This window comes from Taudactylus pleione, unplaced genomic scaffold (genome assembly GCF_031769625.1).
Source record: "Taudactylus pleione unplaced genomic scaffold, aTauple2 ptg000120l, whole genome shotgun sequence".
In the NCBI taxonomy this organism is placed as follows: Eukaryota; Metazoa; Chordata; class Amphibia; order Anura; family Myobatrachidae; genus Taudactylus; species Taudactylus pleione.
In genome coordinates this window covers 12,332,999-12,348,196 of record NW_028284522.1, presented here as the reverse complement: position 1 = coordinate 12,348,196, position 15,198 = coordinate 12,332,999, and the positions used below count along the sequence as shown (strand labels likewise).

Genomic DNA, 15,198 nt, shown 5'->3' with positions numbered 1-15,198 from the left:
GTAACACATACATTATTCGGGTCTCGCGCATGCGCATGACGGAGCTCCCTCCGTCGTGTGCATGCGCATTTGGGTACCATCGACCCGCTTGCGAGCGTCCTGCGCTTGCGAGCGGGTCTGAATGAGACCCAGAGTCTGATGGCATGGCAGTCAGTGCCCAGTGTAGCTAGCTTCTGTTCTATGCCAAAGAGAGATTGTTCTAGTTCCGGGGTGACTGAGGCTCAGTTTTCCTAGCAGTTGGCAATAGGTGGTTGAGAAAGCACTGATTTTCCACAGGGGAGGAACACCTAAGCCCCCATGTGATTAGAGAAAGATGTGACTATCCTGTACTGATCTCCTGTCTGTCTGTGTGATCAGTGCATAGAGCACATGTCTGAATTTCCCACGCACACCTGGCAGATCAGGGGAGGAATACATGAATACTTTATGTGACATCACGGAACTGCTGGAGTTTCTCTCATACATCTGTCACCACAACACGTGATTGTGGCAATAATATTACTTATATAGTAACATGCATCATGCTGCCTATGTGATCCTGCTACGGGGCATTGCTTAGCTGTATGCCAAAAGCAGAAAAAGTAACGCCCAAGGTGCTTGTAAGGGAACAAATAAAAAGCTTGTAAATAAAATTAATAAAACCATACAACACCCAGCTACTGTTAAATAATGGCTGCTAGCCAAATAAAGGGGAAAAAAAAGTAATAGAGCTATGGGTGTATGAAACCAATTACTTAAAATGAATCCCGCAAGTGTGCCAATAGATACATGGATTAAAATAATGTATTTATGCCAAAATACATTTAAATAAGAGTGTATGTACATATATCAGCAGTCCCATATAAATAGGTTTACTGTTGTAAAAATGTATCTAGAGTAACGGCAATCCACAGTATAAAATAATACATATGTATCAAATCAATACATTATTAAAAGTCATTCACTGTACCAGCAGATATACGTGTGTTTTCCCAAAGATATAAACGTTCATATAAAAAAGTACAGCCCCAGTTTCCGCTTGATATCTGAAAATTAATGGATGTTTAGGCTAATTTGTAGTATAATACTATGCAACTGCGTCCTGCTGCAGGTATAAAGAGTGTTCTCACCACTTCACTTCTGCGACAGCAAGATGAATATACCTTCTGTAATCACAGATATGCCCAATGTTCTTTATGGGCATAAAAGAGTAACCGCTGGAATGGTGTGGGCAGTGGATCGCCCGCTGTCCAACTCCTATTAGCCATCTACAGGTTCCGCCTCTGTCTCTCTCCACCACAGTGGGGTGCAGGCGGAGTTTCCTAAGAGGGTGCTGGATTGCAGGCACCAGACTGTGCCCGGGGCACAGTGTAAGTGATGCTAGTCTAGGGCATCTGAGGCTGTCCAGGGACAGGGACCTGCAGGAGGAAGACTGGGTCATGCACTCCATTAAGAGATGTAGTTGTGGCTGGGCAAAGTGCAACATCTCTATCTGGGTGAGCTTGGTGTTCTCTGGTTAGATGGGCAGCATCCCCTCAGCTTGTCCTGGTTCCCGTTCTTGCGCTCCAGATGCCGCCTCGGCTTCTTGCTCTCCTCTCCTGCCACCGGCTGTGGGTGCAGGGAGGCTGTGGGGATGAGGACGCACTTTACACGGACAGAGCTGCAGAAACTCCAGGGGTATTCTCCAGTGTTTCTCGGCGACTCACTTTCACTCTCAGATTCGGAGCACTTTTGAATTCCCTGCTTCCAGGTAAATTAATTACAGATGTCACTGGAGTGGTGGTGGCTATGCTAATTCCCTTACAGCCGCTCTGGGAACCGCACAGACCCAAAAAAACTCTTTAATGGATGCGCTGCCAGGGCTAATAATGTCACAGTCTGTCCTTCACAGATCCAAAACACCCCCTGTCCAGTATGACTCAATTTTTGTTAAGTCCTATCCTGCTGACTGAAAACATCTTCTAAGCGGTGAGACGTCGGCCATATTTCTCCACTCAAGTGAGGACACTCTGAGTACACCCACTGCAGGTTGACATACGCAACATCCTATCTCTAAAATGAGGCATTTTTTGGGATAATAGTTAAACTGTAACTTTCTCAAAAACCTTAACCCTAAAAGGCCCTACACTGGAACAATGTGAGGGTCTGGGTTTGTTGTGGACCCGGGGTGGTGACAGGAGCAGACACATAAGCAGATTTAAATTAAAAGGTGGAGTTGTAATAAGTGATTTAGCAGACATGGGAATGGCAGAAGAAAAAGTCCAGGTTTAGCACAACAGTGCACTTGATAACTGTGGTGAAGCAAATGGGAGAATGTCCAGATAGTGACAGGCAGGAAATGTCCAGTATGCAGGTTTGGTGAGCTGTAACGAAGTGCAGGCAGAAGTAATGAAGTACAGCTGGGAGTTAGAGTGTGAGGCAAGGTGCAGGGAAACACAAGGTTCAGGTACTCAGGCAGGTGATAGGTAAATATAGGGTGCAGGGTGAATCCAGCAGGTTTGGAGCAGGCAGGGTAACAGGCAAATAGCGCTTCCAGGCTGACAGGTACGGCACAGGTACTCTCTCTCCGCAGCTGAGAAACACGTTGCACTGGCAAGGAAGGAAGGCTCTGGACCTTCCTAAATACTCAGTGCCGCGCTGTGACTGGCTGGAAAGAGCACATGACCCATCAGGATTGGACAGCTTGAATCACATGACCGGAGGCAAGATGGCGGCACCCATGCCAGATGGAACGGAAACACCACCAGGCCTCAGTGACAATGTGCCCGCACAGAACCCCGCGCAGCCAATGCCTCTCGCCAAACACCAGCACCGCTGCCAGAGACCCCTCGCCACAATGACCTTACAGGTAATACCCGGTGACCACCATGCCGAGAAAACCCTGGCCGTGACAAACAAGAGCTACCTAACGAAACAAACCCCAAGTCTTAGTTCTTCCTCTACCCTGAGTTATGCCTTCCGAAAATTCCTCATAGACTAAGTAACAGTTTTGACCAAACAGGAAGTAGAAAAAAAAACTGTTTAAACTTCAGATTACTACCAATTACTATTTTTTTTTATTATTTTGCCGTGGTGGCATGCATCACCGGGGGACAGTTCTACGACTGTCCATGCCAAATATCAGCTCTGTACGTCCAATAACTTTTAAAGTGTAGACCCTCAAACACTATGCCCCCCTCTCAGGAATTCCCTATACATACATACGCCTTAAATAGTATTCTATCTACAAGAAATAATCACTCAAGTTCAAAGCAGATGATAAAATACTTAGAAAGTCCCAATGCAGTGGAAAATCCTTCAAAGTGGATGAAATTAAGGATTTATACACTGGATGGGGACTTTCTAAGCATATCATCATCTGTTTGGAACTTTACAGAGCGCCTATTTCTTGTATGTTATTTGTGTGTTTGTACCTTTTCTGAGGATACAGTGGTCCTTGGCTTAAACAAGCCGTTGCTTTGTTTTTTTTTGCGCCCTTGGGTTTAACTCTCATTTCTTTCCCTAGTATTCTATTTTAGTTTTAACAAGCAGATGACTATTTTTTTTCCAGTCCTGGGGCGGAATGTACGTGACAAATGCTGGGTGAATAAATCAGCTTTTATTTTAGGAAAGTATGTAAAACCATTGATTAAGCCTATCGGACTAAACACAGCAATGCTATGTAAAGTTTGATAAAAGCCGTTCTGTGCTACTCATTTTGAGATGATCAGACGACCATTCCCTGGGAAACAAATTACATTTTCCATTTCCCACAATTGGAAAACTACAGATGGTGGTTTCATTCAAACATAATTGGGATGACACAAGGCAAATGTTGTAATCTGAGCAGATGTATTGGAAGATTGTAAACTGAAATAATCGATGGACGTACTGAGGCTTGAACACAAAGTGGGCAGAATGAATTATTAAACTCCCCCGTGTTTTCTGTAATAACTATTAAAAGCCTTTTTGTAGTAATCGCTATATATGCACAGAGGGATTAGGAAGAGACAAGCAATTGATTTCAAATTGTGCCAAGTCTCTGTAAGTTATTTCTACTGATTTGTGGTTTAACGAATGATCACTGCCTAATGCTGGGTACACACTACACGATGTGTACCCAGCACGGCATTGTATACACACTTGGCAATGTCGAATCAGACAAGGGGGGAGGGGGACTACGTGTCATGATGCATGAATTTGTAAGAGACATCCCCGGTCAGCCCCACAGTAAGCCAATGGGTGATGATGACTCTAGTGACCTGCGGGAGCGCGCATATCATGGATACACACTGGACGATGTACCAGATATGTCCGATTCTGCGGATCAGAGTAATATATCTACTGTGTATCCAACATTAATTAAATACTATAAAAATGTTATTAGTATTACACCAACACATAATATACACAGTTTTCCTCTGCCGTGCATAAACACGCGGTACAACATTGCCCAAATTTATACCATAATGGAAATGTCCCTGTGGGGAGACCATTGCCAGTGAGACACCTTCTGAACCCTCCCCAGCAGCCTTCATCCTCGTCCACTTCCGACATTTTCCTATGTGTACACAAAGTGTCCTAGCCAGCAGTACAGTCATAGTGACAACTATCGCCTTAAGGTGCGTACACAAGGTAGATCAGTCAGCGATAACGATATCGCTGACTGATAGTCCTGCACCGGTGTGCTGGATGATTGTTATCGTTCATATTTTACATAAAGAGAAGCCCCTATGTCATACTTACCTACTTTTGAAAAAGCATTTCAGGGAGATTGTGAAAACACCTATGAGAGCAGTGTTACAGTGGACAAGGTAGATCAGTCAGCGATAACGATACATCTGAGGTGTGTCATAATACTGACTTACATGCAAATGTAAATGACCCCGAAAACAGTTAGTGTGATTTCATTAACAAGTAGATCTTACTGATACTTTTCAGAAAATGCCTGTAGCCATAGAGATCATTGTGCCTGATAACCAATACAGGGAAATTATACTAATAATCCTATTTGAATGTCTGTATCTGTTTTTTTTTTTTATAGATTAGCTTCATAATGGGGGTAAAGTGCAATTAGGGAGATTAGTAGACTCTTCACGGAGTTTGCTACTATTTCAGGGAGCCTTCATGACAATCAGGGAGAGTTGGCAAGTATGCCCTATGTGCAGAGGCGTAACTAAGATATTTGGTGCCCAGGGCAAGATGAAAAATGGCGCCCTCCCCAAATGTGTGCGTGGCCTAATGTCACAAGGGGTCGTGGCTACTGGAAAATGGGGGGGTGTCAACATGACGCCACCATTTCTCATCACTCTGAGAACACTCCTTTCCATTCCAGTTTGAATCCCAGGTATGACTATTTTAGATTATGGAGAATATGAAGTAGCTTGATATAGTTAGAATTCACAGGTTTTCGCCGTAGTAGCAGGTGGTTCCAGTGTTCTCCCCAGAATTTTTTTCCAGCCGGGTGGCATCAAAAAGTAGCCAGGTGGAGGCCTTCATAATTATGCGCGCGCCGGGAAAAGGGGGTATCTCCCTTACCAATCCAGCCCGACAGGTCTCAGGCTGCTCCCCCACTGGCTTTCAGTCAAAAGTGCCCATTATGCAGTGCCCCCGTATTTGTGCCCTTTATACAGTGCCCCCTGTAGTTTTCCCCTTTATGCACTGCCCCCTGTAGTTTAGCTTTGCCCTTATGCAGTGCCCCCAGGCTGAAGTAGTGCCCCTATGTAGTGCCCCCAGACCGGTCCCTTATGTAGTGCCCCCAGGCTTAAATAGTGCCCCCAGACTGGCCCCTTATGCAGTACCCCCAGGCTTAGTGTCCCTTATGCAGTGTCCCCAGTAGCAGCCCCCTATACAGTGTCCCCAGTAGCAGCCCCTTTTATACAGTGCCCCCAGTAGCAGCCCCCTTTATACATTGCCCCCAGAAGCAGCCCCCTTTATACATTGCCCCCAGTAGCAGCCCCCTTTATACATTGACCCCAGTAGCAGCCCCATTATACAGTGCCCCCAGTAGCAGCCCCCATTTATACAGTAACGCATACTCACAAAAGAAAAAAAAAATGACGTCTCTCCCATCAACCGCTGCGGGGCTCCCTCTGTGGCTGCAGCAGCCAATCAGAGTCTATATGACTCTCATTGGCTTGTTGCGCTGTTATGACAAACACACATCTGCCGCTGGCGGCTGTGTGTTTATTTCTGTGTAGGGCAGACCGCTATTCACTGCGGTCTGCCCTATACTTGTGGGACACTAGCGGCGGGTGCGGGCCCCGGTGCAATGCACCGGCTGCACCGCCGATGTTACAGTGCCGGGCGGTGGGGGATTTTTGTCGGGCGGAGCGCCCGACAAAAAGCGTGGCGAGAACACTGCGCTCCATTGATAAGGTGACTGACTGCAACGCATGAGGTGGTAGGTTCGAATCCTAGATGTGACTGTATTTTAGATTAATAAGAATGTGAAGTAGCTTGATATAATTAGAATTCACAGTCTTCCCTTGTAATAGCAGATGGCTGATTGGTAAGCAGTCTGACTGTAAAGCATTAAGTGACAGGTTCGATTCTCAACTATGACTGTATTTTGAAATGTGAATATGACTGAAGGGGAGGAGATGTGATCACACGCAGAGAGGAGATGCCGGCGGCGCCCCCTCTGCTGGGCCTGCCACGGCACCAAGGGCACCTTCCCTGCTCGACAGCCCCAGTTACGCCACTGCCTATGTGGGAATATCACACGTTAGCGCCGAATCACTCTGCAGCTCTCAGCATCCACAGTGAACTAATGAAGCATTTACATAGCATAGAGCTACACATGGCATGGTGAATATTGCAGGTTGTAATAAAAAGAGGAACATTATGGCAGGATAATATATATCACAATACGGCACTTTTAGGTTCATTACACAAAAATTTCTGTACCTACTGTAGCAGCTCAGTGCCCTTTTGAACCGTACATGTGCAAGTAGGTGTAATTTCATGTCATGCAGGACTCCATTCACTTAAACGCTACACATAAGTGTTTTTAATGTGCTTTTTAGGTGTTCAACAAGGGTCAATTCAAGTTAATCAAAAGTACATCAAATATGTAAGTGCATTGTTCCCAACTGCAGCTCTACTTAATATCTTTGGACTTTGTTGCACAGATTAGTATAAGGGTGCAACACACCTCAGCCAGCATAGTTATCCAAGGCCATACATATATAACTATTTCAATTATAGTTATTTAACACAACTATTGCTTTCAAGACTTTAAAGATTTTAGGGGGGTATTTATCAAAGCTCGGAGAGAGATAAAATTGTGAGAGATGAAAAGTACCAACCAGTCAGTTTCTAACTTACATTTTACAGGCTGTGCTTGAAAATTGACAATTAGGAGCCGATTGGTTGGTACTTTATCTCTCACAAATTTCTCTCTCCAAGCTTTGATAAATATGCCCCCAGTCATAAAACATAGCCAGACAAGAGACAGGTGGAAAAAATAAAATATATAAAAAAAAGCATTGAACTACATATGATTACGGGGCCTGTGTGTCAAGCTATTTTTTTAATAAAATTATGCAGAATTGTATGTATTGTTAATATGTACTAAAAGCACAATGCAGGAGATCTCATAGAAATCTCAGAAAAAACGCTAATTAGCGCTGCAGATCGCATCCCCATTCCCATCAATGGGGACTACGATCTGACACCTATATACTAAACTCCAAAAAGCGAAGCTTTTCAAAGTTTAGCCCCGGTAGTTTACACCATATTCAGATGGTGTAAACTAGAATAAGCCTGTGGAGGCTCCAGGGGCAGGAGAGAGATTTTTCAATCTCTCTCCCACCTCCCCCGGCCGGCTCTGGAAGCTAACACTGTGCGCTTGTGCAGTGTCAACTTCCAGAAAGAAATCTCCTAAATGCCAGGGATATAACTCGCAGGGACAGCGGTTATCGCAAACGCTTTCCCTGCAAGCTCCCCTTTGTTATTAAAAATGAAAATATCCCCAGCAAGTTGGATACATAATTGCGACAGTACATAGGGCCTGATTCAGACCCGCTCGCAAGCGTGTCAATGGTGGCCCAGTGCTCAGGTGCTGTGTGGCGCAATGCGCGTGCCCTGTAGCGAGTGAGGCTTTCACTCGCTCCGGAGCTCGCAGCAAAACGGGGCGGCTGTCGATTTTGATCGACAGTTCGCCCCGGTTTGTAGGCGGGGGTGGCTGAACAAACGGAGGCGTTCCTGAAGAAACGCCTGCCGTTTGTGGGCGTCCCTACTGACATTACTCGTGATGTCAGTAGTGGACTTCCGGCTCTATTAGAGCTGGAAGTCAACTCGGCATTGCGAGTGCTGAGACCCTAACTTAGGGTCTCCTCGCAATGCCGATGGTCGCGATGATTGTGACCATCTCCTGCCCGCTCGCACTAGCTGTGGGTGGGCACCCACAGCTTATCGAGTGGACAGGGAAAAAAAGAAAAATAAATACTCCCCGCCCTAATTCAGAGCGTGCGCTCGCAAATAGCGAGCGGCTCTGAATCAGGCCCATAGACCCTTCATTTTTAATAATTCACTGATATAAAATATAATACAGCTATTATTTAATATTGAACATAATTTTATTTAATGAGAACAGGATCCACTGATGTTACACAACTTCAAGCTTAAACAGTGAAATCACATTTATCTTTCTAGATTTCAGCTATAAACTATGCAAAATAGTCTAGAAACTGCAGACCAGACAAGGAAATTGTCAGAACAGAAATATCCTGATTGTATGTTGATAGACGAGCATTCAGTTAGCTGCAGTTTTCTAAGCAAAGTGTGATATTTCACTTGTCTCTCAGATTAGACAGACATTGCTGTCAGGTAGGTAGATGTAAGAAAGAGGAGGTTCATAGTATCAGAGAGTGAAACCTCACATGCATACCACACACTAAGGTCAGCGGACAAGAACAGTTGCACACTAGGATTGTGCAAACCACATAACCATGCACAAGCCCACTTGTGTGATAGCAGCTGATCTGTCTGCTGCAAGGTTGTCTAATGACACCAATGCACATTTGGGTTATAGCCAACCTGTCATATATATATATATTAATTAACCTGCATTTTGTTCCAAGACACTTTCTGGGCACTTGGAATTTATGCTACTGAATAAATAAATTGTGGGGGAAAAAAAAATTGTGAGTATACCGGGATTATGTGTGCGTTACTTTCGCCTACCGCCCTTCACCGCCTTGCACGGTACCCCAGTTCCTTTATGAGTCCCTCGGATCGCTCAGGAGTGACACAATAGCAAAGGTAAAATGGTACCTTTATTTTACACAGCACACATTATAATCATGTAAAAAACAGCAACTACAAACTATATACAGAATATACAGAACTATTCGCCAAAACTTTGAGGATCCCACCATGTCCCTAAAACAGAGGGCCCTTCAGTATTAGAAATGGGAACTGTTACTTCATCACGTTTACCTGCCTGGGATGGGAAAGCTACACTTTAGAGAGGCTGCTGTGTGACTCCACGCTTCTCAGGCAAATGGCTTCTCCACCTGTGACTTGCTGATCCCGGCCGCTTGGCCTGATAGTTTTCTACTCGCAAAGAGCAGGGCGCGCCGACCAGTCACCTATCTTCAGCCAGCACACCTGGGACAGCTCCTGAGGGAGCATATATACACGTTGGCTGCGTATCTTTTGGACGTAGGGCAAGATCCATGGACGGCAGGATCTCCCGACTCCAGTGCCCAGCTCTGCATACTCTATGTCCTGCCACTCAGGCTAGGAACTCCACTGACCTCAGGGCCTGATTCAGACCCTCTCGCTAGATGCATTCGCACGCTGCAGTCAGCTGCCAAAGTATGCAAATCCCGCGATCGCACGGCAAAACATTAGCACACCCACTATGTCTTGGCAAGCGATCGCGGTATGTATTTAGACGCCCACCAGCCTCTCACAAGATGCCCACTTTCCCTTAGTAACACGTTATCTCCAGGAAGTATATGAAACAATCGGTAACAATGAGTACCATCGGATCCATACGCAGCACTTGTGGCTGACCAATCCCTACCGCAAGCACTGCGAGTGCTGCAGTGTGTAATTCAGCCATGCCTGCATTCGCACCACCACACCCCCGTTTCCATTCACCATCCCCTTACCACCCACAAACGGCTTGTCCTGTCACTCATTCTAGAGAGGCATCTGCGCACAAGGGGCGATCGCAGTGACTGGTTCGCACACTGTGTCTTATACGAATGCACAGATTGCAAATGTCAGCAGGCTACGTGCGAACGCATCCTCCCTCAGAACGCTCTTGAAAAGCCCTCAGTTTGCCATTTTAAAACTTCTGATTTTCCCACAATGAGGGGACACTCCTGAGCCCTGGTATTGGGTGATATGAATGCTATGTACATAGTGTTCCCTCTAGCTCCGGCGGCAGGCGTGTCTATAAGACGCGTCCCCTTTTCGTCACTCTTGGGGGCGTGCCCGGCACTTACGGACACGCCGGGCAGCCCCCAAGCCCTGCAGACAGGGAGAATAGACGCCGGGCGCATGCGCCCGGCGTCTATTCTCCGGCGGTGACCGGGTCACCGCATGTTTCTCCACCCGCGGGACGCTGCGTCCCGCGGGTGAGAACGGCTCCCGCAGGCTGTTAGGGCAGGGCGCTTTTTGCCCTCCTCCTGGAGGGCAGGGTGCTTTTTGCCCTCCAGAAGGAGGGCAGGGCGCCGCGCCCCGCTAAAACAGCCTAGCGGGAACGCTAGTACAGACAGTGGAAATGTTTTCCCTCACTCCAGAGGTGAGGATTCTGGTGCCCAGAAGTCTGGCAAAGAACCCTCTGGAACAAAGACCATTCACTGTTAGAGATATTATTCACCGATATTATTCACTGATTAAAGTCCCTACTTTATATACAAGTGTTTGTGCCTATTCCCCAGAGTGGGAATTACCTATTACACACAGTAACACAACATGTTCAGACTCATTGATATCAGGTCCTATTAATCTCCAATACACAGTTCTGTCCACAGCAGTATGTGATGTACACACACCTAATATGCATTATAATGGGCCAAGTTCCTCTCCCACAAAAACCCGTATTCAATTCGGAGCGAAAAGCCGAGATCGGCGAAAAAGTTTCCAGGTGACGTCATTTCGTCAGGCGGAAAAGTCAATGCAATGTAATAGGCGAAAAAGTTTTACCTATGAATAGCAGGCGGAAAAAAGTGCAGAATCGGGGTTTTGAGGTACAACATTGCGGGAACTCCTGTGCAGCCTTCAGACAGTCCCCCAAAAGGTAAACTGCGTAAAAAAAATGAAAAAAATAAAAAGACTTAACACCCAAAAAAAATCACTTCCATTTTGGGCGCAAAAAAAAAATAGTTGGGCGACAAAGTTAAAAACTAGCGAACTAGACTCCAGGGGGGTCCCCAAGTATGCCCCAAGTGTTTTTTTTTCATTGCAGGGGCTTGCGGCAGGTGGATTTTTCAAATTTTTTTAAAACTTAACTTTAGCAACTTTTAAATATGCTGTCCCCCAATTTCAAGTACCCCAAATTTGCTGGGATAAGTTATTTTCTGCATAAAAAACTCCAGAATACTATTCTTCACCACTTATGCAAAAACGCAATTTAACAGCTATTGAGCCCGTTTAAAAACACCAAACACCTTCAGCAAGCCAAATCAGGGGGGTACCATAGCTAACCCCCAATGTCAGAGCATCTTTTGGGGGGTGTGAGACTGATTTCCCCAAATCTGACATGACTTTTCGCTTGTTTCAGTTTTGCCGGATACCATTTTCGTGTACTTTCAAATTGAATACGGGGATAAGCGGGCACGCGCCAAATACTTTTCCGCCTCCAAAACAGGCAAAGTAAGCGGAAAGTCCGGAGTGAAAAAGTATTGCGGGTGCGAATCTAATTGAATATGGCTCAAAGTGTGCTACCTGTCCTTCCTGCCCTTATACACTGGAAAGCAGAAACAGGCTATAAAAAGTACACAATTTTGGGACAAGCCAAGCTGCAGGGTTAGTAACGAGCTGGGGGGACACTTGGGTTGTCACAAAGTTCAATGCTGGAATGCTGATGGTGTGTGATAAAATGGCAGCCGAACTCCAACATGGATACAGATAAAGGCCCTCATTCAGAGCCGTTCGCTATTTGCGTTCGTTTCTTTCAAAAACAAGGGGTGGCTATTCAAATGATCCGTTCGCACATTGCAGTCTGTTCACACCTCTAAGTCTGAACGAGCGAGCAAAACATACGCTCTTTTATTTCTTAAAAACGCCCCCTGGCCGCACGCACCATACGTCATGTCCGCTATTTATTAGATTAATCAAGTACATCGAACAGGATATGAACTGCTCGCTATTCTTATGGTTGGTTTTTTCAACCGCTATTTTGCGAGCAGTTCTGAGTTAAAAAAAACCAATGACGTGGTCATTGACGCTGCTATATTAATTATGCACACCCATAAAACGCCCGTTTTGACCTTTAAGCACGCCTGCGTTCTGATCTCCACTCCCCGTTTTCAAGCACCTTCCCCTGTTACCACCCACATACGCCTCCTTCTGTCACTCAAAATAGCAGGCATTCGCTATATTGCGTACAAACGATTTTCGGCCGCACTGACTGGTTCGCGCATGCGTACTAAAAACCGTACGCATGCGCAGATGTGCGAACATCGCTCGGAACGAGCGTACTGCCGCTAGCGAGTGGCTCTGAATGAGGGCCAAAAATCCAAATGTTTGGGCTAAAGATATAGGCAACCTCTAATTTTTGCCCCCACATTTGCCTCTGGATCTATACATGCAGTATGTAACAGTAGCTACAGTTGGAAACTGCATAAAGAGAGCAAAAGAGACATTTACATTTTTTCCCCAGCTGTTTTTTTTTTATGATGCTCTTTCCTTACTGTAATCCGTTCACACTCCAGGGAGTAATAAGTTCCTTAAATAGAATTATCATTCATTAAAAACCATTAAATAAAATTATTTAAATCAGCCTACTTTCAAAACCCTACATTATAAATTCTATAGACAATTATAGTAAGTTGTGATGCATTATAATTAGAGTATTTTATACTCGACTAAAAACCATTAATGCTATGCTGTATTTAGTATGTAATGAATTTTGAGAAAGGGTTAAATTACAAAACCTACAATATTTGCCCTATGTCTTCTGCTTCAGAAGGACCCTGGAATGAATAAAAGTTCCATATTCAATATATTGACCGTTGTTCAGACTGGAGTCATATACTAAATACCTTACTTATAAGCATAACAAACTGATAGTAGAATAAATAACCCATTAAAAATAACTGTCTTTCGTTTCACTTGCACATATTAGATTGGTTGCCATGCGTTAGGGTGCGTATCCACTTACAGACTGTGAAACGACTGCACGATTACAACATTGAACGTTCAGTGTAGATACATCAATCATCCCCGAACACAATCAACTTGATGTTATCGTCAGGTTGACCAGTATGTTCGGGCGATGATCGATGTCAGAAACAACCAGCGGGAGCACGCATCGCTGGTCGTTTCCAACATTAATGTGCGCGATTTGTGCCCGATTACATGATTATGATGGCGTAATCGTGCAATCGCTCAGTAATGCCGCGTATTGGATATGTGGCATAACAGCACATCTGTGCTGTTTGCACCATGGCCATCTGGAAGCAAATGTTTGGCATCAACAGTTATTCAAAGTTATTTGTTTATTAGGCACTATAGTAGTAATGGCATTTACCTAGATTTGAGGTGAACATTGCAATGCCAAACAGTAAACTATTAGAAGCAGTGCAGTTGTCCATTTTGTGGGCCAATGCATTGATGGCATTACTCTCCAGTGAACGGTTTGCATTCTCATGACAAGTACGTCCACTTTCAAAAGAGATTAAAGATAACATCAAATTATGATGTGAATGTTGGTCTCAATGGTGCGGATTTTAGTGTGCAGCCCCTGGGCAGGTGACAAATCTTGATTTTAAAGGTAAAAAGTTGTGGCACACCTGTACTTGTGTACACACCTCCCAATGAATAATCCTGTACGGAGACATTTAATCATGATAATTTGGTCCAATAATTACATGTCATTTTTTTAGGTGATTTTCTGTAAAAATCTCAAAAATGGGTTTATTTGTATATTTGGGACATGTATTTTGGGCTGTTGTATATAAGGAAAATTAGTTTTTCAATGTGCAGACCTACTAGTGCAGATACCAACCAGATGTAATCAAAAGCGACATAGGATAAAACAAAGGGAAAGTGCTACACACCCTTCAGGGACACTGGAGATTTTGCCACACTGTACTGAGAGGATGATCATAATCCCTTTTGGGAAATAAATCAAAGTCCCTTAGTAACAGATTACAGTCAGATCAAACTACTGCCCAGTTGTCACAACATCTCACTTCGCTTTTAAGGCCACACAAGTGGATGTCTAGGCTTTGCACATGGAATGGAGACCACCCAAAGGTTTCCCACGACAACACTGGGATATGAAATCCATTTAATCATTATGAATGGTAAAATATATACATATTAATGATTTATGCCATACTTATATTCACAGTCATTTTCAAGGAATAACTGGATTCCAGCTGCAGTGATATCAGTGTCTGTCTATTAGGGCATACATATGAATGATACATACAGATAGGTGCAATTCCTAAATTAAATGTCAGCCCCCTCACATCTGGACATGCAGGGCTTCTATGATCTTGTTGGTGTGGTGGGGAAGGGGGCAGTTCTTATGGAGCTAGCTGTAGTTGGTTGATGAGTGGCATTATGATTAGAAGCCCCCGAGGGGGGGGATAAGGGTGAAGATTAGAGAGGGTAAGATCGCCTACCTGCAGCAGCAGCAGCCTGTTCACTGAGACGGATGATCGGAGACGGAGAAGAGAGCGGGTGGAGAGAGCAGGGGAGGAGGCAGAGAGGAAGGGGGAGACTCGGGGAATGAATGAGTGGAGGAGGAGACACAAGCAGTGAGCAGGAGGAGGAGGACACTAGCCATGATGGATCAGGCACAGATACTGATGGGGGCTATACAGGGAGTAGGGTAGTATGCACACAGGGCGCACCCTGCCTATTGCTCTATACCCGTCTATCCGCTATACACACACAGCCCGCTCCTTACCGTGCAGGAGTATGTGTGTGTGTGTGCGCAAACCCAGGACCCACCATTAAAACACAGAGCGGGGTGCCTACTAAGCAACCGTTGCTATGTGAACGTCACTTGTTGCGCCCTCTGCTGCGTGTCACCAGGTGGGAGAA

General features: G+C 45.1%; 1 protein-coding gene across 1 annotated transcript in view; it reads right to left on the bottom strand.

The window, feature by feature from the left end:
* PXYLP1 (2-phosphoxylose phosphatase 1) overlaps positions 1 to 14,853 on the bottom strand; it is a 122,573-nt gene extending 107,720 nt beyond the window's left edge. The window contains exon 1 of the mRNA XM_088472101.1: positions 14,775 to 14,853. The gene's annotated coding sequence lies outside the window, so the exon portion shown is untranslated. The remainder of the gene's footprint in view (positions 1 to 14,774) is intronic.
* Between the last annotated feature and the right edge of the window lie 345 nt (positions 14,854 to 15,198).